Source organism: Rhinoderma darwinii, chromosome 4 (assembly GCF_050947455.1).
Source record: "Rhinoderma darwinii isolate aRhiDar2 chromosome 4, aRhiDar2.hap1, whole genome shotgun sequence".
Classification (NCBI taxonomy): Eukaryota; Metazoa; Chordata; class Amphibia; order Anura; family Rhinodermatidae; genus Rhinoderma; species Rhinoderma darwinii.
The window spans coordinates 114482041-114508312 of record NC_134690.1 but is presented as its reverse complement, the minus strand read 5'-3'; positions in this window follow the sequence as shown (position 1 = coordinate 114508312).

Below are 26272 nucleotides of genomic sequence, written 5' to 3'. Positions count from 1 at the left end.
TTATTCTAATGAATGAAAGGATTTAGCAAAATGTGCACAATGATAAGGTTGTTACGTTCCGTTAATTATTCAAATTTACTGCCTGAAGTAGAACGATTAAAATATTGTTTAATTGATAAATCTTTAAAAATGAGCTATCCTAGCCCTCATTACAATAGAACAGGCTTCAGATAAGGTGGTCAGTAATTAGGAGAGGAATACTAGTGTGATGATGTTATTCCAACCACCAAGCAAAACCTCTCCTCTTATAGTATATTGCACTGACACACCTCACTGAAATAGGGGATAATCCAACGCGTTTCCGTGCCACTAATACAGGTGACACATCATCAGGGATTATCAAATCAGTTTATTTATCGTTTCATCTATTACTGCCGTTGAGCACAGTTGTGTGCTAAGATGAACCTCACGGCGCGTGTACGACTCTAATGCATTGGCCGCCAATGCATTAGAGTCGTACACGCGCCGTGAGGTTCATCTTAGCACACAACTGTGCTCAACGGCAGTAATAGATGAAACGATAAATAAACTGATTTGATAATCCCTGATGATGTGTCACCTGTATTAGTGGCACGGAAACGCGTTGGATTATCCCCTATTTCAGTGAGGTGTGTCAGTGCAATATACTATAAGAGGAGAGGTTTTGCTTGGTGGTTGGAATAACATCATCACACTAGTATTCCTCTCCTAATTACTGACCACCTTATCTGAAGCCTGTTCTATTGTAATGAGGGCTAGGATAGCTCATTTTTAAAGATTTATGAATGAAAGGATTTGCCAGATTGCAGGGTTGTGTTTAGGTTGCTAGGCCATTCCCTCTGTAAGGGCTTAGTTGTGGTGTAATCATTACCATGATGGACTACTCCTAAGGTTAGTGTAAGGGCATGGCCAGACGTGGCATGTTTCTGCCGACAGTGTCCGCATCAATGCCGCACATAATCTGCGTTGCAGATTCTGTTGTGGCTTTGCCTAAAATGGGCAGGAAATTGATGTGGATTAGCCGTTGCGTCTTCAGGTGAAGAGTACTTCCCTTCTCTCTATCAGTGCAGGATAGAGAGAAGGGACAGCCCTTTCCCTAGTAAAAGTAAAAGAAATTCATACTTACCCGGCCGCTGCCTTGGTGACGCGTCCCTCTTTCGACATCCAGACCAACCTCGCTGGATGACGCGGCAGTCCATGTGATCGCTGCAGCCTGTGATTGGCCTGTGAGTGGCTGCAGCGGTCACATGGACTGAAACGTCATCCTGGGAGGCCGAACTGGAGGAAGAAGCAGTGAGTTCTCGGTAAGTAGGAACTTCTATTTTTTTAACACATTGATCTATATTGTGATCGGAAGTCACTGTCCAGGGTGCTGAAACAGTTACTGCCGATCATTTAACTCTTTCAGCACCCTGGACAGTGACTATCTCCTGACGTCACCTAGCAATGCTCCCGTAATTACGGGTGCACACACGTAGTCACCCGTAATTACGGGAGCCCCATTGACTTCTATGGGCCTGCCTGTGCCGTAATAACGGGCGTTTTTATGTTAGTGTGCATGGGGCTTCAGTCTGGCTATAGACCTAGAAATACATAGGTCCAGCCAGAATGAAGAAATATCATGTTCGTAAAACCAATACGCTAGGCAACACACATAACATATGCGTATTTCATTGCAGAATTTTGAAGTCAATGGAGAAATTCCGCAATGAGTCCGCAACAAGTCTGCTACACGTCCGCAACAGCCAGTGTATGCTGCGGACACCAAATTCTGCACCACAGCCTATGGTCCGCAGCGGAGTTTTCCGCAACATGTGCATGAACCTAACTAAAAAGCAGTGGAAAGCAATGGAGAAAATGTCCGCAGCGGATGGGCAGCGTGCTGGCCGCAGCGGAATTCCAGAGCAATTCCGCCATGTCTGGCCATGCCCTAAGGATGCTGCTGTGAAGTGGCAAATGGGCTTATACAGTTTGATCAAAATGTGTACTTATATGTGCACACAGCGTATACATCCTGGAACCCGCAGGGGAATTCCAAGGAAAAACTGCACCAAATTGTGGTACAGATTTTCAGGCGGAATCACGACTGTACGAGAAAAAAAAAAAGTAAAGCTTACCGCCCAGACGTTGTAATAGCGACCTGTCCCTCTATTCGCCATTCAGCACGGCCTGGGGTGACGCTGCAGTCCATGTGACCGCTGCAGCCTTTGATTGGCTGCAGCAGTTACATGGGATGAAATGTCATCCCAGGAGGCCGGGCTGCACTCAGCACAGAGGAGTGCGTTTCTATGATAATGTCCGGGGAGAAAAGCATTAACATTTTTATTCATTTTGAACTAAAAATTGTGTTTTTTGCTATTTGTTGCGGGCTTTACCTGCCCACTGAATTCAATGGGGGAAACCCGCAACAAAAGAACAGCAAGTCCGTAGCATAAATTGACATGCTGCGGATTAAACAAACGTACCGCAGGTCAATTTATGAACAGTTTCTCTGCAGATTTTTTCTGCAGCGTGTGGATGAGATTTGTTCACATCCCATCCACTCTACTGCTACTGTAATACGCTGCAGATTTTCCGCAATGAAATCCATTACGGAAAATTCCCAGTGTTTACGCAAAATCCCCAGTGTGTCCTTACCGTGGTAAAATTAATGTGCGGAAAATGCAGCTTCTGTTTTCCAAGCCTTATTAGTACAATTACATTGCAATGAAACAAGAATGAACTAATATTAATTTACCGTCATTCAGCTGTGATGTAGTGTAGTTGTAATTATTTGGAAAGAAATATGATATTGCCTATGTTTCCCATAGCAAATAATTAGTGCCATGTATTAGTTATAGCCCAACCTTTTACTGTGGAATACCAGTGCTATATATATAGCCCACTTACGTCTTTGCTTGCGTTTACTGTCCAGTATTATAAAGATAGCCCTTTCATTTCTATGTCATATGATCACTTAGATACCTCTCAATTTACACACATGGTCGTATGACATACAGTTTAAAAATGCCACGCTGGCTCACGTGAAGGATTGGATTCATTGACTACGTTAGTAAAGACTATAAATATCACTTGTTATTTACTGCATAATAAAAGGATCTATTCTATTAAACTACACCATCATTGACTTCAATACTGAATGAAGGAAACTTTTCATTTACAACTCAATAGTATATGCTTGTGATATCAATCAAGTTGTGCCACTATTTTAGTGAATTGTATAAGTTGTTTACAATTTAAGACATATATGCAGAAGAAGCAATTAAAATCTGCCTTAGGCTCTGTTCACACCTGCTTTGCGGTTTCTGTTCATAACAGAAAGCACGACATATATCGGAAACTGTGACACGACTTATACCAATGGCGCCCGACGAACCCAATTGACTTAAAATGGGGTCTGTTGGGTTCTATCATGGTTTCCGCCTTTTTGTTGGGAAGAATAGAGCTGCATACATCACTATTATATATATATATATATATATATATATACTAGTCCTTCTCAATGAATTAGAATATCATCAAGAATTTAATTTATTTCAGTAATTCAATTAAAAAAGTGAAACTCATATATTGTATAGATTCATTACACACAGTGATCTATTTCCAGCATTTTTTTTTCTTTTAACGTTGATGATTATGGCGAATAGTTAATGAAAACCCCAAATTTAGTGTCTCAGAAAATTAGAATATTTTTTGTTGTCAGCAGAGGGAAGCATGAAGTGTTCTAAAATTTCCTGGTAGATGGCTGCGTTGACTCTAGTCTTGATATAACACAGTGGACCAACAATGTTGCTCAGTGGTCCAAAGTCCTGTTTTCAGATGAAAGTAAATTTTGCATTTCATTTTGAAATCAAGGTCCCAGAGTCTGGACGAAGAGTGGAGAGGCATCAATCCAAGTTGCTTGTGGCCCAGTGTGAAGTTTCCACAGTCAGTGGTGGTTTTCGAGCGCTTCATGCTTCCCTCTGCTGATAAGCTTTTTGGAGACGCGTATTTCATTTTCCAGCAGGACTTAGCACCTGCCCACACTGCCAAATGTACCAATACCTCGTTTAATAACCACAGTATCACTGTGCTTTATTGGCCAGAAAACTCGCCTGACCTAAACCCCATAGAGAATCTATGGGGTATTGTCAAGAAGAAGATGAGAGACACCAGACCCAACAATGCAGACGAGCTGAAGGCCGGTTTTAAAACAACCTGGGCTTCCAGAACACCTCAGCAGTGCCACAGGCTGATCGCCGCCATGCCACGCTGCGTTGATGCAGTCATTTATGCAAAAGGAGCCCCAACCAAGTACTGAGGGCATATACTATACTTACTTTTCAGTAGGCCAACATTTCGGTATTAAAAATCATTTTGGAAATTGGGCTTATAAAATATTCAAATTTTCTTAGACACAAAATTTTGGGTTTTCATTAACCGTTAGCCATAATCATCAACATTAGAAGAAAAAAATGCACGAAATAGATCACTCTGTGTGTAATGAATCTATAAAATATGAGTTTCATTTTTTTAATTGAATTACTGAAATAAATTTACTTTTTGATGATATTATAATTCATTGAGACGGACTAGTGTATATATACAGTACTGTGCAAATGTTTTAGGCAGTTGTGGAAAAATGCTGCAAAGTAAGAACGCTTTCAAAAGAAGTAGTGCTAATAGTTTTTTTTTAAATTAATTAACAAAATACAAATTTAATGAACAGAAGGGAAATCTAAATCAAATCCATATTTGGTGTGACCACGCTTTGCCTTCAACAGTATCAATTCTTGGTACACTTGCACACAGTTTTTGAAGGAACTCGGCAGGGAGGTTGTTCCAAACATCTTGGAGAACTAACCACAGATCTTCTGTGGATGTAGGCTTCCTCAAATCCTTCTGTTTCTTCATGTAATCCCAGACAGACTCGATGATGTTGATATCAGTGCTCTGTAGGGGCCATATCATTACTTCCAGGGCTCCTTGTTCTTCTTTATGCTGAGTATAGTTCTTAATGACATTGGCTGTATGTTTGGAGTCGTTGTCCTGCTGCAGAATAAATTTGGAGCCAATCAGATGCCTCCCTTAACTCCTTAACGCCGAAGGACGGATATATCCATCCTCAGCAGCTGCTAGTTCGCGCAGGAGGACGGATATATCCGTCCTGTGATGGCGCGGGTACTGAGACTGTACCCACGCGATCAGCAGCAGGAGCACGGCTGTTATACACAGCCTGGCTCCTGCTGCAACTGCCGGAATCGAAGCGCGCTCCGATTCCGGCAGTTTAACCCATTAAATGCCGCTGTCAATAGTGACAGCGGCATCTAATGTGTTTGACAGAGGGAGGGAGCTCCCTCTGTCACCCGATCGGCGCCCCCGCAAACAAATCGCGGGTCGCCGTCGGGTTTCCATGACAGCCGGGGGTCTAACAAAGACCCCCAGGTCTGTCTTCCGCAACTGCCTGTTAGGCGATGCCGGAGGCATGACCTAACAGGTTGCCTGTCAGTTTTACACTGACAGGCAATAATGCTTCAGTATACGAAGTATACCAAAGCATTATATATGCGATCGGCACATCGCATAGTGAAGTCCCCTGGTGGGACTAAAAAAAAAGTGTCAATCAGTTAAATAAAGTTTGTTGAAAAAAAAAAAACTAATTATAGTCAAAATCAAATAAAACGACTTTTTTTGCCCAAAAAGTGGTTTTATTCAGTAAAAGTGTCAAAACAAATCACACATACACATATATGGTATCCCCGCGATCGTAACAACTTGACCAATAAAATGAACACATTAATTAAACCGCCGGATGAACGGCATAAAAAAAAACCGCAAAACACAACGGCAAAATTCTCTCTTTTCTCCCATTCCAACCATAAAAATTAAAATAAAAGTTAATCTATAAGTCCTATGTACCCCAAAATAGTACTAATGAAAACGACACATTGGCCCGCAAAAATCAAGCCCACATACGGCCACATCGACGGAAAAATAAAAAAATGACGGCTCTTGGAATGCGGCGATGCAAAAACAAGTAATTATTTTCTAAAAGGGTTTTTATTGTGCAAACGTAGGAAAACATATAAAACCTTTACATATTTGGTATCCCCGTAATCGTGCAGACCCATAGAATAAAGTTAACATGTTATTTACGCTGCATAGTAAACGGCGTAAATTTATAACGTGAAAATTAATGCTGGAATAGCTGCGTATTTTCAATTCTCTCCTAAAATAAAGTTAATAAAAGTTAATCAATATATTGTAAGCATCTAAAAATGGTGCAATTACAAAATACAACTCGTCCCGCAAAAAACAAGCCCTTATACGGCTATGTCGACGTAATAAAAAAAAAGTTACGACTCTTGGAATGCGACCATGAAAAAACAAAAAATAATCCTTGGTCATTAACGTGCAAAATGGCCCGGTCATTAAGGGGTTAACGTATTGCATGATGGATAAGTATCTGCCTGTAGTTCTCAGCATTGAGGCCACCATTAATCCTGACCAGATCACCTACTCCATTTGCTGAAATGCAGCCCCAAACCTGCAAGGAACCTCCACCATGCTTCACTGTTGCCTGCAGACACTCAATATCGTACAGCTCTCTAGTCCTTCGGTGAAACAGCTGCCTTCTGCTACAGCCAAATATTTCAAACTTTGACTCATCTGTCCTGCTGCCATTTTTCTGCACCCCACTTCCTATATTTTTTTGCATAGTTGAGTCGCTTGGCCTTGTTTCCACATCAAAGGTATGGCTTTTTGGGCACAATTCTTCATTGAAGACCACTTCTGGCTAGACCTCACCGAGCAGTAGATGTGTATACCTAGATCCCGCTGGTTTCTGCCAGTTCTGAGCTGACGGCATTGCTTGACATCTTCCGATTTAGAAGGGAAGTTATATATATATATATATATATATATATATATATATATATATATATATATATATATATATATGTGTGTGTGTGTGTGTATGGTATACTGTGCAAATTTTTAGGCAGTTGTGGAAAAATGCTGCAAAGTAAGAGAATGCTTTCAAAAATAGAAGCGTTAAAAGTTATTTTTTTAATCAATTAACAAAATACAAACTGAATGATAAGTAGAGAAATCAATTCCCCTCTTCCCCCATGACCTGTATTTTCTTGATTTCGGACCACCTCTTTGAGTCTGTGATGGCAATTAGTATGACATGCCTAAAGCATCAGGGTACGGTCCCACATAGCAGCATCCACATGCACCTATACCCTGCTTACTTGCGGTGGCCACAGGCCCCACAATTTTGGTGCAAAATTGTGCGGTCATTGGCCACTGCAAGTGAGCGGAGATTTGGCTGCATGCGTACGCCGCTACGTCGGACTGTACACTTACTGGAACCAGGGCCGCCATCAGGAATTTCAGGGCCCCCTACAGCTAAATTTTCTGGGCCCCCCTACCGTGGCACCGCCTGTTAACGGTACTCCGTCCAGCACTATATTATGGTACCCAGGGCCGCCATCAGGGGGGGTATTATGGGTACTGATGTGAGAGGCCCGGCCAAACCTAATTGAAAGGGGGGCCCGGCAACTGCCGCGACTTGCCTTTGGTAGAAAAAAAACAGGCCCCTGCAATGGGGCTTGTTTTTTTCACCAAAAGAATGTCGTGAGCTGCGGGCCCCCCTTTCAATTAGGTTTGGCCGGGCCTCTCACATCAGTACCCATAATACCCCCCCTGATGGCGGCCCTGGGTAGCATGGGGGTCGTCAAACACTGCCGCCCGTGCGACCGATCGCGCACACCCGCAAACTCCTGCGCATGCGCACCCGCCTGGAACTGCGCACCGAATTTTGAGGCAGATTTTGACCTGCCCACACTATCTTGCCGCGTTTTTTGCCCGCGGCGATTGATGATAGACAAAAAACGCAGCGAAAAATGCATTTTCTGCCTCCCATTGATTTCGAGGCAGAACCGCGGCAAGAAAGGACGTGCTGATTTTTCTTTTTTCCGCGACTGGCTCCCATTGATTTCAGATTAAATCAATGGGAGGCGGTTTTGGAAGTTTTTTTGGTGCTGATTCTGACGCAGTGTCCGAGTCAATATCAAGGCCCAAAAACTCTGTGAACTGGGCCTTATTGTTAGGGCTTATTCAGACGAACGTGTAATACATCCGTGCAACGTGCGTGATTTTCACGCGCCTCGCACGGACCTATGTTACTCTATGGGGCCGTGCGGACTGTCAGTGATTTTCACGCAGCGTGTGTCCGTGTGTCCGCTGCGTAAAACTCACGACATGTCCTATATTTGTGCATTGTTCGCGCATCACGCACCCATTGAAGTCAATGGGTGGGTGAAAATCACGCCCAGCACTTCCGCAGCCGTATAAACTATGAATGAAAACAGAAAAGCACCACGAGCTACAAACATACAAACAGAGTGTCATAATGATGGCGGCTGCGCGAAAATCACGCAGCCACGCATCATACGCTGCTGACACACGGAGCTGTTATGGACCTTTTGCATGCGCAGAACGCCACGTTTTTGCGCACGCAAAAAGCACACGCTCGTGTAAATCCGGCCTTAGGGTAGGAGCACACTAGGCATGAACACTGCGGATTTTATGCAACACATTTTATTGTGGATGATCCGCAGCGTATCACAGTCGCAGCAGAGTGGATGAGGTTTGAACAAATCTCACCCACACGCTGCAAAAAAAAATGGACCTGCAGTGTGGCTTTTGGCTTTTTAAGCCGCAACATGTCAATGTATTCTGTGGAATCGCTGCTCCTCTGTTGCGGAAATGCTGCGGTTCTGCCGCAAAAATCAAACATGAGAAAAAAAAAAAGGCACTTTTTTAAATTTATAAAAAAGTTTAGACTTGCCCCGGCCGTAGTCCTGGTTACGCGATCCTCTATTCCGGGCTGCGCTAATAATAGAGGATCGCGTCACTTGGACTACGGCCAGGGCAAGTCTAAACTTTTTTATAAATGTAAAAAAGTACCTTTTTTTTCTCATTTGTGACTTTTGCGGCAGAACCGCAGCATTTCCGCAACAGAGGAGCGGCGATCCCACAGAATACATTGACATGTTGCGGCTTAAAAAGCCAAAAGCCACACTGCAGGTCCATTTTTTTTTGCAGCGTGTGAATGAGATTTGTTCAAATCTCATCCACTCTGCTGCGACTGTGATACGCTGCGGATTATCCACAATAAAATGTGTTGCATAAAATCCGCAGTGTTCATGCCTAGTGTGTTCCTACCCTAAGGCCGGATTTACACGAGCGTGTGCTTTTTGCGTGCGCAAAAACGTGGCGTTCTGCGCATGCAAAAGGTCCATAACAGCTCCGTGTGTCAGCAGCGTATGATGCGCGGCTGCGTGATTTTCGCGCAGCCGCCATCATTATGACACTCTGTTTGTATGTTTGTAGCACGTGGTGCTTTTCTGTTTTCATTCATAGTTTATACCGCTGCGGAAGTCCTGGGTCGGGATTTTCACGCACCCATTGACTTCAATGGGTGCGTGATGCGCGAAAAATGCACAAATATCGGACATGTCGTGAGTTTTACGCAGCGGACACACGGACACACGCTGCGTGAAAATCACTGACAGTCTGCACGGCCCCATAGAGTAATATAGGTCCGTGCGAGGCGCGTGAAAATCACACACGTTGCACGGATGTATTACACGTTCGTCTGAATAAGCCCTAACAATAAGGCCCAGTTCACAGAGTTTTTGGGCCTTGATATTGACTCGGACACTGCGTCAGAATCAGCACCAAACAACTTCCAAAACCGCCTCCCTTTGATTTAATCTGAAATCAATGGGAGCCAGTCGCAGAAAAAAGAAAAAGCAGCACGTCCTTTCTTGCCGCGGTTCCGCCTCTGACCTCCCATCGAAATAAATGGGAGGCAGAAAATGCATTTTTCCCTGCGTTTTTTGTCTGCTGTCCTCAATCGCAGCGGGCAAAAAAAGCAGCAAAAAACGCAGCAAGATAGTGTGGGCAGGTCAAAATCTGCCTCAAAATCTGCCTCAAAATTCTTTAAGGAATATTGAGGCAGATTTTTTTCAGCCTGCAAAATACTCTGTGTGAACAGGGCCATACTTAAACAGCACTTTGACACACTTTACTCACCATGTCAGAAGAGCTGCTCCCACTCCAGTCCTCTTCAGGCGATGTCTTCGGTCCAGACGTCGTCCTTCACCTCCAGGCTCCAGAAAATGGCGGGGATCGTAGAACTGCCGCCGCGCAAGAACTTGACTCCTCCCCCTCTCCTTACGCAGCTACGCTCTGGAGAAGGAGGAGGAGGCGGAGTCGGACGAGGAGTCGGACGAGGAGGCAGAGTCGGAGGCGGAGTCGGAGGAGGACAAGGAGGCGGAGGAGGACAAGGAGGAGGCGGAGTCGGAGGCGGGCCAGCAGGTAAGTAACCGTGCGCCGCTGTCCTTCCCCGTCGATGTACTTGATTTGCTCCCTCTCGGCGGCGCGCCTGGTCTTTCGCACGTGTGCGCGCGCTTGCGATCGTGCGCGCTTGCGGTCGTGCGGGCTCGTACGCGCGCAAGCGGTGGTGTTTCGCGGCGCGGCGGCGGTGATGAGAGGGGGGCCCGCAGCTCGGGGGCCCGCAGCTCGGGGGCCCGCAGCAGCTCACGACATTGTTTTGGTGAAAAGAACAGGCCCCATTGCAGGGGCTTGTTTTTTTCTACCAAAAGCAAGTTGCGGCAGTTGCCGGGCCCCCCTTTCAATTAAGTTTGGCCGGGCCCCCTACAGTACTACCCCTAATACCCCCCTGATGGCGGCCCTGACTGGAACTATTGGTTTTAAAAGTCACGTAATAAGTGAAATGGAGAAACCTGTGCACAGTTTAAGGGTTTTTCCCACAATTAACATTTATCACCTATCTAAAAGATAGCTGATAAATGTATGATCAGTTGGTGCCCCACTTCTGTTCCTCTTCACTGCCCGACCACAGTGAGGAGGACATTGAGTGGAGCTTCAGTCGTGCATGCACGCTGATGTTTTATTCAAAGTCTATGGGAATGAGGCAAACAACCGAATTCAGCACTCGGCTGTTTCTGTCAATCCCATAGATATTCAATGGAGCAGCGGGCGCATGCTCGACTGCCGCTCTATTCAAGTTCCTCCTCACTGCGGGGGGTGCAGTGAGGAGGATGTGGGGGCTCGGAATCCCCGTGCTTATGATTAGTGGGAGTTCCAGCGGTGCGGTTCCCAGTAATCAGATAATTACCACCTATCCTGATAAGAAAAGAATTAAGCAAATTATAGTAATACTTAAATCCTGATATATGAAATCACTCTATGGTACTTTTTTCTTGTTCTAAACATAATCGCTTATGGTCATAATTGAAAATGGAGGTAAATGCTCTAAAACAGTGTTTCTCAATATTCCTATGCCAAGTACCCCCTACTGAAATAAATTACATCAACGTACCCCCAAGGCTATGATTAAACTTTGGGTTGTATATAAGAAGTACAGCATGACAACAGTGAGAGTACCCCCTAGAGACATTAGGACTGCACAGATTGAGAACCTAGGCTCTAAACTATTCATAAGTTGGTAGCATTTGCCTTTAAGTATTACAAATATTTCTAATTAATATGATTTGTATTCTCTCTAAGGTCTCGGAGTTAAAAGGTCCGTTCTATCTGTTTAGCTTTGAAGATAAAAGATTCAGGTGAGAAGGAATGAGGACTTTGTTCCTAAAATCTCTATAGTCAATTGTACCATGAACCCTGCACTTTGTGACACATGTAAAAAATTAGTCATAAATAATGTGAGATGTCATTGTATTTCTTAAATGTCTTATTGTGAGGTGCGGTGACTCATGCATACAGTAAAACATATAAACATTGAATTCATTTTTGTGCATTGACCTTGTTCTTGTACGTTAGTAGTCAATGGAGCCTTTCACCTCCCCATACATGTGCAGCTGAGTGCAGCAAGTAATGGTCAGGGCTGCACAAACCCTGGGGCACTTTGCATCTTCTTCCTACCCTCCTCCGTTATTTAGATATAGTTGCCGTTATATATGGCACCCGATATTTAAATAGCCCCCTGAACTGCGAACGGGGCGTGTAATGGCAAGGGGCATGTTACTATGGCTGTGACACTGTCCAATCAGCTACGGACAGTGCCACAGCAAGAGCTGGAGAGAGGAGAGTGTGTGCGCGGGCATGCGCAGCTCGAAGCTGTGGGCGCATGCTCTCACTCACTCTTCAGCTCTCGGCAGACAAGTTCAAGACTGCTTGATCCCCTTGCCATTACACGCCCCATTGACAGTTCAGGGGGTTATTTAAATATCGGGCGACAAATATAACGGCACCGATATCTAAATAACGGAGGAGGATAGAAAAAAAACAGTAAAGTGCCCCAGGCTTTGTGCAGCCCTCCCCATTACATGCTGCACTCAGCTGCACATGTATGGGGAGGTGAAAGGTTCTCTTTAACATGAAACTGATACATTGAATATTCTACAAATTATCGTGGTTTCTAAGTTTTACTTTTGGATATGAAACCTTTATAAAGTGCAATATAATTCAAATTATTTGATATTTATTTTTCATTATCTAGAAACAAAGAACATACTACTATAATGGGTGTAGTTGTCTCTGACAAAACATGTTAACTACATTGCAAGCTAGCAGGATGAATAGTTGGCTGGTCAACCCCCAGAATTTTACATAAAAATTACATCAACTCTCATGAGAACCCTCACTAGGTGTCATGTTATTTAATATTTTATGCCTGGAAATAGAAGGAGGACAATTATTCAATATACCTGGAGCTCTCAAAATGATTATGAACTGTCTCCTTTCTGAATCATAGGAAAAATGTGAATGCCCGGCATAGGGGCAGAATGTAATGGTTGTATTGTAATGTAATATAAGATCACATATAGAAACCTCTTTTCATGATATAGACATATATTTATGCATGAAAAAAGAGTCAACATCTGTTAATGAAATATATTCTAAATGTAACACTGCCTTTAAAATTCATACATAATTTATACATAATTTTCATGGTCTATGTACATTTTTATATATTATATTTTTATTTTAGTGTAATTAAGTCAGGGCTAGCGTTACGACAGTGATTTACAGGGGGAGTGGTTTTTGTTGATGTTTTTTTGCTGGAGTATTTTATGTGTCATTTGTATTTTGGGTTTTTGACTTTTATTATTATGGCCTGACTTTCAAAGGTCCGAAAAGACCTTTGGGGAACTTTATTATTTCATTCTTTTAAAAAAAAAACATAAAAAACTTTTTCCTTTTACTTTTTCACAGTAACTGGCGCTTCTTAGCATCCCCAGTTACAGGGGAAATCCCTGTTATAGTGACTATTGTCACTGTTAGGTCTAGTTAGATCCAGCAGCAGCCTATTACTACCGGCATAACGGTGATCATATGACCAGTCGCATGATCACCTGGACCAATAACTTCTGCCTCTATTCCATACACAGAGCTTATTGAGCGATGTGTACGTGAGTACACAGAAGACAAAAGCTGTGAAAACCACCTCTGTCTCTGACTGCTGGGCACCAGACATTCAGCTGCCCAATCGCTTAGGCATATATATATATATATGTGTATATATATATATATATATATATATGACACAGTGGGTCATCCTCAACTGGTTAAAGGCCCTATATACACGCGCATTAAAAAGTTAGAAAAACTTTGTAAATGCTTGTGAAACTGCCCATGTCAAAATAGTATTTGCATAGTACTCCGCAAGCTTTTTAAAATAATCCTAATGTCTAATAGCTTGGGTTGAAGAAAAAAGTACTAATACTGGCGGTACACCAGTAAGAAATGTTAGTGTGGTGTGGGCCATAGTTTTCAACATGGCACATGCCGATTGGGGAATATGACACAAGTACTGATCAATGCCAGATTGTACCTAATGATGCCTGGTGTAGCTCACTGATACTTTTCTGTGTGAAAATTAGGTGGAATTTAAAAAATATATATATTGCACAGTGTGTTATTTGCTAGATATACTCCCTTTTTCTGCCAGAAAAAGTAATTGAGGGCATGATAGAAATGGCAGTCAGCCCCATTTTTCTCAATGCAATTACAACATTTACTGGTATAATTGCATTGATCAATATACCCCATTAAATGGTTTAACATGCACTGAATTCATAAGAATATGTTCAACACGGTGCAACGCAAAGCAGCACTTCATGCTCCTTACAACTCTGAACATTCATAAAGCTTAAATGTCACTGTGTGTAAAAAGGCATTATGGAGTACCAAAATACTATTGTATTACTGCACATGTTGTATTCATTTGGCGAGTTACAATACTGTATAATTATTATCATGTAAATGGATTACTACTTGAGCTCCAGTGTGGCATGGAAATAAACCCTAGACATATCGTGTCACCATTTTAAATAAAAAAGTTGCGATTTTGGTCTTTTATATAGAGACACAGTTGTTACCCATTATTGTCCATCTACGGATTTACATCAGTGCGCAGTATTTGTGGTTGAAATAATAATCACATATTCCAAAACTTGGCCAGGGCCCCGCTGGTATTCTATTTGTTGCTAATTCCCCCTGGATATATTTATGCTATACAAATATTACATTTAAGTGTTATGTTTTTAAAATATATTTTATGTTTTCTATTCTATAAATAATATATCCATCTATACGTGATTATATTGTTATATAACTTCCATTTTTTTCTGATATTGTATTAATTTATATCTATTTTTATCTAGGATAAAATTATTTATACAATTGGATATTTGATAGCATTTGTGTAATATAACATATGAATTTATATTGTATATTGTTATTAATCATTACAAGGGAGCCTACAGATTGTTTTTCATATATAATTAATTTGGAACTAAAGGAAATATTTTGTTCTTCTCTTTTGGATGTGCTTTTTCTATATACACTGCCCCATAACAATAACAATAATAAGAGACCCATATCAAAGTGACTATTGCAATGCCACCAGAACAGTGCCAGCCAGTGCTCCTCAACACTTCCAGCCATAGTTTCACCAGTATTGTGTCAGCCACAATGTCCCCACAAAAAAATAATGACAGAGCCTACATATAATGCCAGCCAAAAAGCCTCTATAGCAGTGTTCCAAAACCTGTGACTGGCTGTGGCAAAACTACAACACCCCGCACAATGGTGGTTGTAGTTTGCAATATTGGGGAACACTACCCTATACAGTGGCAGTTACAAATCCCGCAGAGACCTGTAAAGTGCAACCCCTCCATTCTCTAATGTACTCTACTCCTTCACTGGGAGAAAGTTACATGTGAATGGGCACTCTCATATAACTCCCTGTTTAGTGTCCAGTGGCATTGCAGAAGACATTGTTGTATGTCAAATCTACACATATTCTTACTACAGGGCCTCCATGCTTGCAGGCTGAGCTCAATTAAATGTACAAATTTAGAGAAGTTGAAGCAAACCTGGTACATGCATGCAAAGGCGAAACTTGGGACTCCTGAGCCCTAATGCAAAACTAGTAGCGGGGCCCACACCTACCAATGTCTCATTGTTTGCAGAAATAAATATGACTAAACACTAAACAAAAATAAAAAGTATTAAAATAAATAAATATGACTGAAAACTATTTCATACTGTATTTACTGCACCATTAAAATGTATAATATGATATCAGGACTCCTCTATGTAGTAAATGTACTGTGAAAACTGAAAAAAGTAAGTGGGTTAAAAGTTAAATAGTAGAATATGTGCAAGAAAATGCAGGACAACTTTTGTGCTGAGAAAATCCACATATTTTAGTCAATGTTTTGGTAACACATCTTTTTCCTTTTTTGTGGTTTGGCTTGCTGTCAATAAGTTTATGTCATCAGATACAACTGTAGGCAAGCCAGAAAAGTCTGAAATAACCCTCAAAGGCATGCTGTTGCGCAATTTCCAGCCTGAAACTAGAGAAAGCCTTTAGAGATGAACCATTACAGTGATTGTCATCTAGGGAATGTGCCTGAACTGCTTTGTTTATGTAGGTTTTAGTAAATACTGTACATTTTTTAACTTCCCATTATGGATGAAACATTTTTTATGCTTCTCAATCTAATCTGTATTGTAAAAAGCACAACCCTCCAGCCAAAGAGGAAACCTGCCAAACCTGAATATAATTATTGTGTCAGGATACATTAGGGATATTGCCCAAACAAAAATGTCTTAATATGACATTATTATTAGAATCACTCTTTTAACAATGTGATTGAAGTAAGAAGAATATGCAGTTCTTCCGGGTCTGGGGGGGGGGGGGGGGGGGTGGTGGGATTCAAATTAGCAGCTCATAATTTTACGTAGTTTATATTCAGGATTCATTGGTAGACTATAATCTTCTATACAAAATAAATTATTCCTGCAGATAAGTGGAGCAATTCTGATATTAAAATTATCCACAGAATTATTATTTAAAGAGGTTGTTTTAGATTACAATAAAGGAAACAGTTTTTTTCCCATTCAAACGGCAATATCAAATATAACCTATGGCAAGAGTGGCATTGTTTTTTGGAAAAAAAGAGCATTTTTTCTCTAATCTCAGACAACACCTTTGGACCTGTACAGACGTCGCGGATTTGGTGTGGAATTCCGCTGCGGACAGATCACAGTGGTAATCTGCAGCAGACTTTTGTTTCCTTTGGTTTCTATAGCTTTTTAATTCACTTAGTGCAGATGTTGCAGAAAACATCGGTGTGCAAAATAGTTTGCGGTGCAGAATTTACGTTCCGCAGCATGCTTAGTCTGTTGCAGGGAAGCAGCAGATGCAAAGGCTGAAACCTGCCGCAAGTCCGCTACAAAATTTGTCACATCCGGATGAACCCTCATATATGCAAATTTTGCAGCACATTCATTGCGTAATTGCTGTGAATTTGCTGCAAAATCCGCAGCGGAAGAGTTCCACCACATCTGAATGCGCCCTTAAGGAAAAGGCTAATATATTACGCAAAGCAGAACTAAAGTAAATCTACATTTTCAAGGAAAACCTCAATCTAGAATTCTTTACGTGCGGTTGCTATAAGGTAATATTTTCCTATTAACTGTACAAGTTACATCCTAAAATGGCAGCTGAGCTGTATATATTTCAAAGGATTTAAAAGTGGTATTAAAGGACAGAATTTTAGACATTGCTAGATATATATCCACAATGCTGGAGCAGAGAGTGTAAATCAGGTCAAATTTACCACCTGTTCTGAAATGTCTGAATAAAGGGAACGTTTCCACGGGAAAGACACTAAGCTGAAAGCACACACAGGCACATTGGTACTCTATTTTATCTAAGGCTAGGTTCACACTATCTTTTTAATTCATTACTTATTGACCTCAATGATGGAAGCTGCAAAAAAATAAATAAAAATGATGACGATATGACTAGGGTATTATAGAGAATGACCGGCTTGAACATTACCCCATACCTTAAGACCGCAAGACCCCAGCCTTTAAGAACAGAGGTCACTGTGCAATGTGGAAAATGTCAGCTATAATAAATCCCATATATATAGATGTAGCAATCCTTATCTTGACTCTTATAACTTGCTGCAGCATGATCATTTACGCCATTAAAAACCATTGAAAGTTTAAAGATAAAGTTTCTAGCCACTGTGTATTTAATGCATTAACAGTTAGGCTGGGTTCACACGCTTAACAAAAAACGTCTGAAAATACGGAGCTGTTTTCAGAGAAAACAGCCTCTGATTTTCAGGCGTTTTTGAAGCTGAAAATTAAGCTTCTTTTAATTTGGAGCTTCTTTTGAGGTTTCTTTTCAGGCTTCTTTTGAGGCGTTTTTTTAGGCATTTTTCATAGTGGGTAGGCTATGTTCACACGGAGTATTTTGGGGGAGGAATATCTGCCTCAAAGTTCCAAACGGAATTTTGAGGCAGATATTCCTCCCCCAAAATACTCCGTGTGAACAGCAATTATCGCACCGTTTTTTGCCCGCGGCCATTGAGCGCCGCGAGCATAAAACAGCGAGATATACGCTTTCTCCTGCCTCCCATTGAAGTCAATGGGAGGTCGGAGGCGGAAGCGCCCGAAGATAGGGCATGTCGCTTCTTTTTCCCGCGAGGCAGTTTTACTGCTCGCGGGAAAAAGACGCCGACGCCTGCCATTGAAATCAATGGGAGGCGTTCTCGGGCCGTTTCTGCCGAGTTTTGCGATGCGGTTTCCGCGTCAAAAAACTCGGCAAAAGACCCCGTGTGAACATAGCCTTCAATGGAAAATCAGCTCCAAAAACGCCTCAAGTAGTGACATGCTACTTCTTTTTACGGAGCGTCTTTTTACGCACCGTGTTTTAAAACAGAGGCGTAAAAAGACGCCCCGTATGAACTAAATGCTGTTTTTCCCCATTGATTTCAATGGGCAGATGTTTGTAGGCGTTCAGCTTCCGTTTTTTCAGGCATTTTTCGAGGCGTAAATGCCCCGAAATATGTCTGAAAACACTGCGTGTGAACATACCCTTAAGCTAGAGATTGCTACATCTGTGTATATATATATATATATATATATATATATATATATATATATATATATAAAACTACTAAAATCTAAGCATAAAACTGTATATTATGCAGAAGATGGTCTTAAAAGGCATTTATAAAGAAGTATCCAGAATAAGGATTCCAACATGCACCCTGCTAAATTGAGATTAACAAATACATCAGGAATAGTGCATATAATACTGATTTCCTTGGAGCCCAGCCCACTGGAAGATTCCCTGTACATTGGTACCATACCACCGGGTCACCACTCCTTCCATGGGCCCTGAATGACCTCCTAAATAGCTAAAACCCTAACCGTGCCCTTACTGGGACTAAGCAAAGAGGGCAGGCAACTTATGCTCGTGATTCTCACTGGAAAGGACTGAGTGGAAGCTGCTGTCGCCCCCTCCTTGAGTTATTACCCTTCGGATCCTGCCGTATGCTGTTCCCCTAAATGGTTTCCATAATAAATTTAATCCTAAACTGTACACTGCCTCCCCCTATAAAACCCCAGTAATAAACATGTCTACTTTATGCTTCACCTCCCATCCAATGCCCTTTCTGACCTGATAAATAGTAATACAATCTAAATACAATCAATCTATCTATCTATCTATCTATCTATCTATCTATCTATCTATCTATCTATCTATCTATCTATCTATCTATCTATCTATCTATCTATCTATCTATCCCAAATCAAACTCTTGCTCTTGTTGATAATTTAAACAGTTATAATATAAACTATTTAACGTGCTATTAGCACATTATTCATCATAATCGGAAGCGTAACTTAAAGCTTCTGAGCCCTAATGCAAAATCTGTAGCAGTGCCCACCACTTACCATGTGTCATTTATAATACTGGTGTCTTTGGGCAACTCAGACAAGATGGCTCAAGTGCAACTGCTTCCTCTGCTACACCTATAGCTCTACCACTGATCAATCATGGGCTAGTGAAAGTTACCTAAGTGAGATACTATGTAAATATGTTTTTTAAATGGTCGTAATACGTACGCATTTTAGCATCCATCTTACAGCCTCAAGACCTGCCAGTGTTCTCTCTAAGCTGTGCGCTCTGGAAAATAAAAAGTTAAAACAACGTTCTAGCACCCTAAGGCTATATTCACACGACAGTGAACAAAAATGGCCATTAAAAACTGATCATTTGTCAGTTTTTCATGGCCATTTTGCATCAGTGTGTCTCCAAATTTTCATCCATTTCCAGTCCGTCTGTCCGTTTTTAATGGCCATTTGACATCCGTTTTGCATCAGTTTTTCATGGCCATAAAAAAAAATCTGATGAATTTCATTGGTCAGGCTTTTTTGTCCCAGCCCCCTGGAAACACCCAAAAGAAGGTCACATGTTCACCTAGACACTATTTACAGCCCCCCTGTAGATGATGCCACACGCCTCCCTGTATATGATGCCACACGCCTCCTGTATATAATGCCACACAGCCTCCCTGTACATGATGCCACACACCTCCTGTATATAATGCCACACAGCCTCCCTGTATATGATGCCACACACACCTCCCTGTATATGACGCCACACACCTCCTGTATATGATGCCACACAGCTTCCCTGTATATGATGCCACACACCTCCCTGTATAAGATGCCACACACCTCCTGTATATGATGCCACACACCTCCCTGTATAAGATGCCACACACCTCCTGTATATGATGCCACACACCTCCCTGTATAAGATGCCACACACCTCCCTGTATATGATGCCAAACACATCCTGTATATGATGCCACACACCTCCTGTATATGATGCCACACACCTACCTGTATATGATGCCAAACACATCCTGTATATGATGCCACACATCTCCCTGTATATGATGCCACACACCTCCCTGTATATGATGCCACACACCTCCTATGTATGATGCCACACACCTCCCTGTATATGATGCCACACACCTCCTGTATATGATGCCACACACCTCCCTGTATATGATGCCACACACATCCCTGTATATGATGCCACACACCTCCTGTATATGATGCCACACACCTCCCTGTATATGATGCCACACACGTCCTGTATATGATGCCACGCACCTCCCTGTATATGATGCCACACACTTCCTGTATATGATGCCACACACCTCCTGTATATATGATGCCACACACCTCCCTGTAGATGATGCCACACACCTCCCTGTAGAGGATGCCACACACACCTCCCTGTATATGATGCCACACACCTCCCTGTATATGATGCCACACACCTTCTGTATATGATGCCACACACCTCCCTGTATAAGATGCCACACACCTCCCTGTATATGATGCCACACAACTCCTGTATATGATGCCACACACCTCCTGTATATGATGCCAGACATCCCTGTATATGATGCCACACACCTCCTGTATACGATGCCACACACCTCCCTGTATATGATGCCACACACACCCCTGTATATGATGCCACACACATCCCTGTTTATGATGCCACACACCTCCCTCTATATGATGCCACACACCTCATGTATATGCTACACACCTCTCTGTATATGATGCCACACACCTTCTGTATATGATGCCACACACCTCCCTGTATATGATGCCACACACCTCCCTGTATATGATGCCACACAGCTCCTGTATATGATGCAACACACCTCCCTGTATATGATGCCACACACCTCCTGTATATGCTACACACCTCCCTGTATATGATGCCACACACCTCCTGTAAATGATGCCACACAGGCCCTGTATAGGATGCCACACATCTCCCTGTATATGATGCCACACACCTCCCTGTACTCCCTGTATATGATGCCACACAGCCCCTGTATATGATGTCACACACTACCCTGTATATGATGCCACACACCTCCCTGTACTCCCTGCATATGATGCCACACAGCCCCTGTATATGATGACACACACTACCCTGTATATGATGCCACGCACCTCCCTGTATATGATGCCACACACTTCCTGTATATGATGCCACACACCTCCTGTATATGATGCCACACACCTCCCTGTAGATGATGCCACACACCTCCCTGTAGAGGATGCCACACACCTCCCTGTATATGATGCCACACATCTCCCTGTATATGATGCCACACACCTTCTGTATATGATGCCACACACCTCCCTGTATACGATGCCACACACCTCCCTGTATATGATGCCACACAACTCCTGTATATGATGCCACACACCTCCTGTATATGACGCCAGACATCCCTGTATATGATGCCACACACCTTCTGTATATGATGCCACACACCTCCCTGTATATGATGCCACACACACCCCTGTATATGATGCCACACACATCCCTGTTTATGATGCCACACACCTCCCTCTATATGATGCCACACACCTCCTGTATATGCTACACACCTCCCTGTATATGATGCCACACACCTTCTGTATATGATGCCACACACCTCCCTGTATATGATGCCACACACCTCCTGTATATGAAGCCACACACCTCCCTGTATATGATGCCACACAGCTCCTGTATATGATGCAACACACCTCCCTGTATATGATGCCACACACCTCCTGTATATGCTACACACCTCCCTGTATATGATGCCACACACCTCCTGTAAATGATGCCATACAGGCCCTGTATAGGATGCCACACATCTCCCTGTATATGATGCCACACACCTCCCTGTACACCCTGTATATGATGCCACACAGCCCCTGTATATGATGTCACACACCTCCCGGTATATGATGCCACACACCTCCCTGTATATGATGCCACACACTTTCCTGTATATGATGCCACACACCTCCTGTATATGATGCCACACACCTCGCTGTATGTGATGCCACACACACCCCCATATATGATGCCACACACCTCCTGTATATGATGCCACACACCTCCCTGTATTTGATGCCACACACCTCCTGTATATGATGCCACACACCTCCATGTATATGATGCCAAACACCCCCTGTCAAGGGCATAGCTAAAGGCTCATGGGCCCCGATGCAAAGGTTCTTCTTGGGCCCCCCCACCAAACTTCTCAGGGCCGATGGCCCGCAGCTTTCAGCTGCATCGCTGGGTCTCCTAAGTGATCCAACAATGCAGCACTAGCAGCCAGGGTGTCACTAAGGACTTAAAGCATCAGGGGGATTAACCCCAATACATATGTGCCCCCCCCCAAAAAAAAATGTGTGCATGTATGAATATGTGCATATATATACAGTGAAGGAAATAAGTATTTGATCCCTTGCTGATTTTGTAAGTTTGCCCACTGTCAAAGTCATGAACAGTCTAGAATTTTTAGGCTAGGTTAATTTTACCAGTGAGAGATAGATTATATTAAAAATAAAACTGAAAATCACATAGTCAAAATTATATATATTTATATGCATTGTGCACAGAGAAATAAGTATTTGATCCCCTACCAACCATTAAGAGTTCAGCCTCCTCCAGACCAGTTACACGCTCCAAATCAACTTGGTGCCTGCATTAAAGACAGCTGTCTTAAATGGTCATCTGTATAAAAGACTCCTGTCCACAAACTCAATTAATCAGTCCGACTCTAACCTCTACAACATGGGCAAGACCAAAGAGCTTTCTAAGGATGTCAGGGACAAGATCATAGACCTGCACAAAGCTGGAATGGGCTACAAAACCATAAGTAAGACGCTGGATGAGAAGGAGACAACTCTTGGTGCAATAGTAAGAAAATGGAAGACATACAAAATGACTGTCAATTGACATCGATCTGGGGCTCCATGCAAAATTTCATCTCGTGGAGTATCCTTAATCCTGAGGAAGGTGAGAGCTCAGCCGAAAACTACATGGGGTGAACTTGTTAATGATCTCAAGGCAGCTGGGACCACAGTCACCAAGAAAATCATTGGTAACACATTACGCCGTAATGGATTGAAATCCTGCAGTGCCCACAAGGTCCCCCTGCTCAAGAAGGCACATGTACAGGCCCGTCTGAAGTTTGCAAATGAACATCTGGATGATTCTGAGAGTGATTGGGAGAAGGTGCTGTGGTCAGATGAGACTAAAATTGAGCTCTTTGGCATTAACTCAACTCGCCGTGTTTGGAAGAAGATAAATGCTGCCTATGACCCAAAGAACACCGTCCCCACTGTCAAGCATGGAGGTGGAAACATTATGTTTTGGGGGTGTTTCTCTGCTAAGGGCACAGGACTACTTCACCGCATCAATGGGAGAATGGATGGAGCCATGTACCGTCAAATCCTGAGTGACAACCTCCTTCCCTCCACCAAGACATTAAAAATGGCTCGTGGCTGGGTCTTCCAGCACGACAATGACCCGAAACATACAGCCAAGGCAACAAAGGAGTGGCTCAAAAAGAAGCACATTAAGGTCATGGAGTGGCCTAGCCAGTCTCCAGACCTTAATCCCATCGAAAACTTATGGAGGGAGCTGAAGATCAGAGTTGCCAAGCGACAGCCTCGAAATCTTAATGATTTACAGATGATCTGCAAAGAGGAGTGGGCCAAAATTCCATCTAACATGTGTGCAAACCTCATCATCAACTACAAAAAACATCTGACTGCTGTGCTTGCCAACAAGGGTTTTGCCACCAAGTATTAAGTCCTGTTTGCCAAAGGGATCAAATACTTATTTCTCTGTGCAGAATGCAAATAAATATATATAATTTTGACTATGTGATTTTCTGTTGTTTTTTTTTAATATAATCTATCTCTCACTGGTAAAATTAACCTAGCCTAAAAATTCTAGACTGTTCATGTCTTTGACAGTGGGCAAACTTACAAAATCAGCAAGGGATCAAATACTTATTTCCATCACTGTATATATGAGACAGCATATCTATAGCACTACGACCCTAAAGCTATGGATAAGATTAGATACAGTGGCTTAGCAGACAGTAGCACACATTATAGCATTAGATACAGTGGCTCAACAAACAGTATCACACATGATAGGATTAGGCACAGTGTCTCAGCAGACAGTATCACACATGATAGGATTAGATATAGGGCCCAGCAGACAGTATCACACATGATAGGATTAGATATTGGGCCCAGCAGACAGTATCACACATGATAGGATTAGATACAGTGACTCAACAGACAGTATCACACATGATAGGATTAGATACAGTGGCTCAGCAGACAGTAACACACATGATAGGATTAGATATAGGGCCCAGCAAACAGTATCACACATTATAGGATTAGATATAGGGCCCAGCTCGCTGACATTGCAGCTCCAGCGCTGGATCCAGGAAAGGTAAGAATAAAAATTATTTTCTTTTTTGACGTGATACTAATTATTTTTGTGTGTTTGTTTTTTTTACAAGTTCGGTTGTTGGACTACTTCAGATTCGAGGACTACTTCGATAACTGCGTTTTTTTTATTCTCAATAAAATGAATAATGAGGGTTGTGTGGAATTTTTATTTCAATAAAATATTTTATCTACAGTATCTCTTTGTATTTGTTTAAACTTTATAACTACAGCCCTAGTAATTGTAGCTGGCTGATTCACAGCGCCCATTACTAAGGGGGGGGGGGACTTAATGTTAGACATGAAGAGGTTAACACTAATCCCCATTAATACCCTGGTACCCAGCGCCACCAGGAAGAGCCGGGTATGATCTAGTACCCGACCATCTGTAGTGACAGAAGGGAACTGGGGCGGCCGCAGTCTGGTATTATTTGGCTGGGTATTGTAGGCTTAGATACAGGGTCCAGCAGACAGTATTCTTATGCAGTATAAGCTGGGGCCCTGTATCTAAACCTAACACACAGTAGGCTTTAAAGGTTGTCCAGTCTCTAAACATTGATGGCCTATCCTCAGTATAGACCATCAATAGCTGATAGGTCAGGGTAAGACTCCCGGGACCCCCGCCATTCAGCTATCTTGTAGGGGGTGCATAGCTCGTACAAATGCTGCTTCCCCTTCCTTTCCCTCACTTGCTCACACTGTAAATCGCTGACACGTCCGTGTCGGCGATTCAGTGTGACAAAGTGACCGGAATGAAGGGGAAGTAGCGCTCGTACAAGCAGCTGCAACCCCTTCAAAACAGCTGATTGGCGGGGGTCCTGGGTGTCTGACCCCAACCCATCAGCAAGACACTAAAATTAAACTTACCTCCTCTTCGGCTGCAGGTCCTCACTCCATCAAGTGTCGGGATGCTGTGCGCTGCGCATAGCGCTGTGACGTCAGAACTTCCAATGCGCTCCAGGAAGAGGAGGGTAAGTACTGTCAGTTACTATAGTAACAGGGGCCCGTGTAGTTTATTACATAGGCCCCAGTTACTATAGTAACTTTCCTTGATGTGGGGCGGGGGGCTATGGGCCCCCCTGGCTTCTGGTCCACTGACCCCTGTATATGATGGCACACACCTCCTGTGTATGATGCCATACACCTCCCTGTATATGATGCCCCACACCATCCTGTATATGATACCACACACCTCTCTGTATATGATGCCACACACCTCCCTGTATATGCTACACACCACCATTTATATGATGCTACACATCTCCTGTATATGATGCCACACACCTCCCTGTATATGATGCCACACACCTCCTGTATATGATGCCACACACCTCCTGTATATGCCACACACCTCCCTGTATATGATGCCACACACCTCCTTGTATATGCCACACAGCCCCCTGTATATGATGCCACACACCTCCCTGTATATGCCACACGTACTTCCTGTATATGCCACACAGCCCAACATGAATGCCCTACATACTCACTGATGCAGCGCTGCCTTCACAGGATCTGCGGCGACGCGATGACACTCACCGATGCAGCTCATCTTCACGTGTGGTCTCTTGTCTTCACGAGA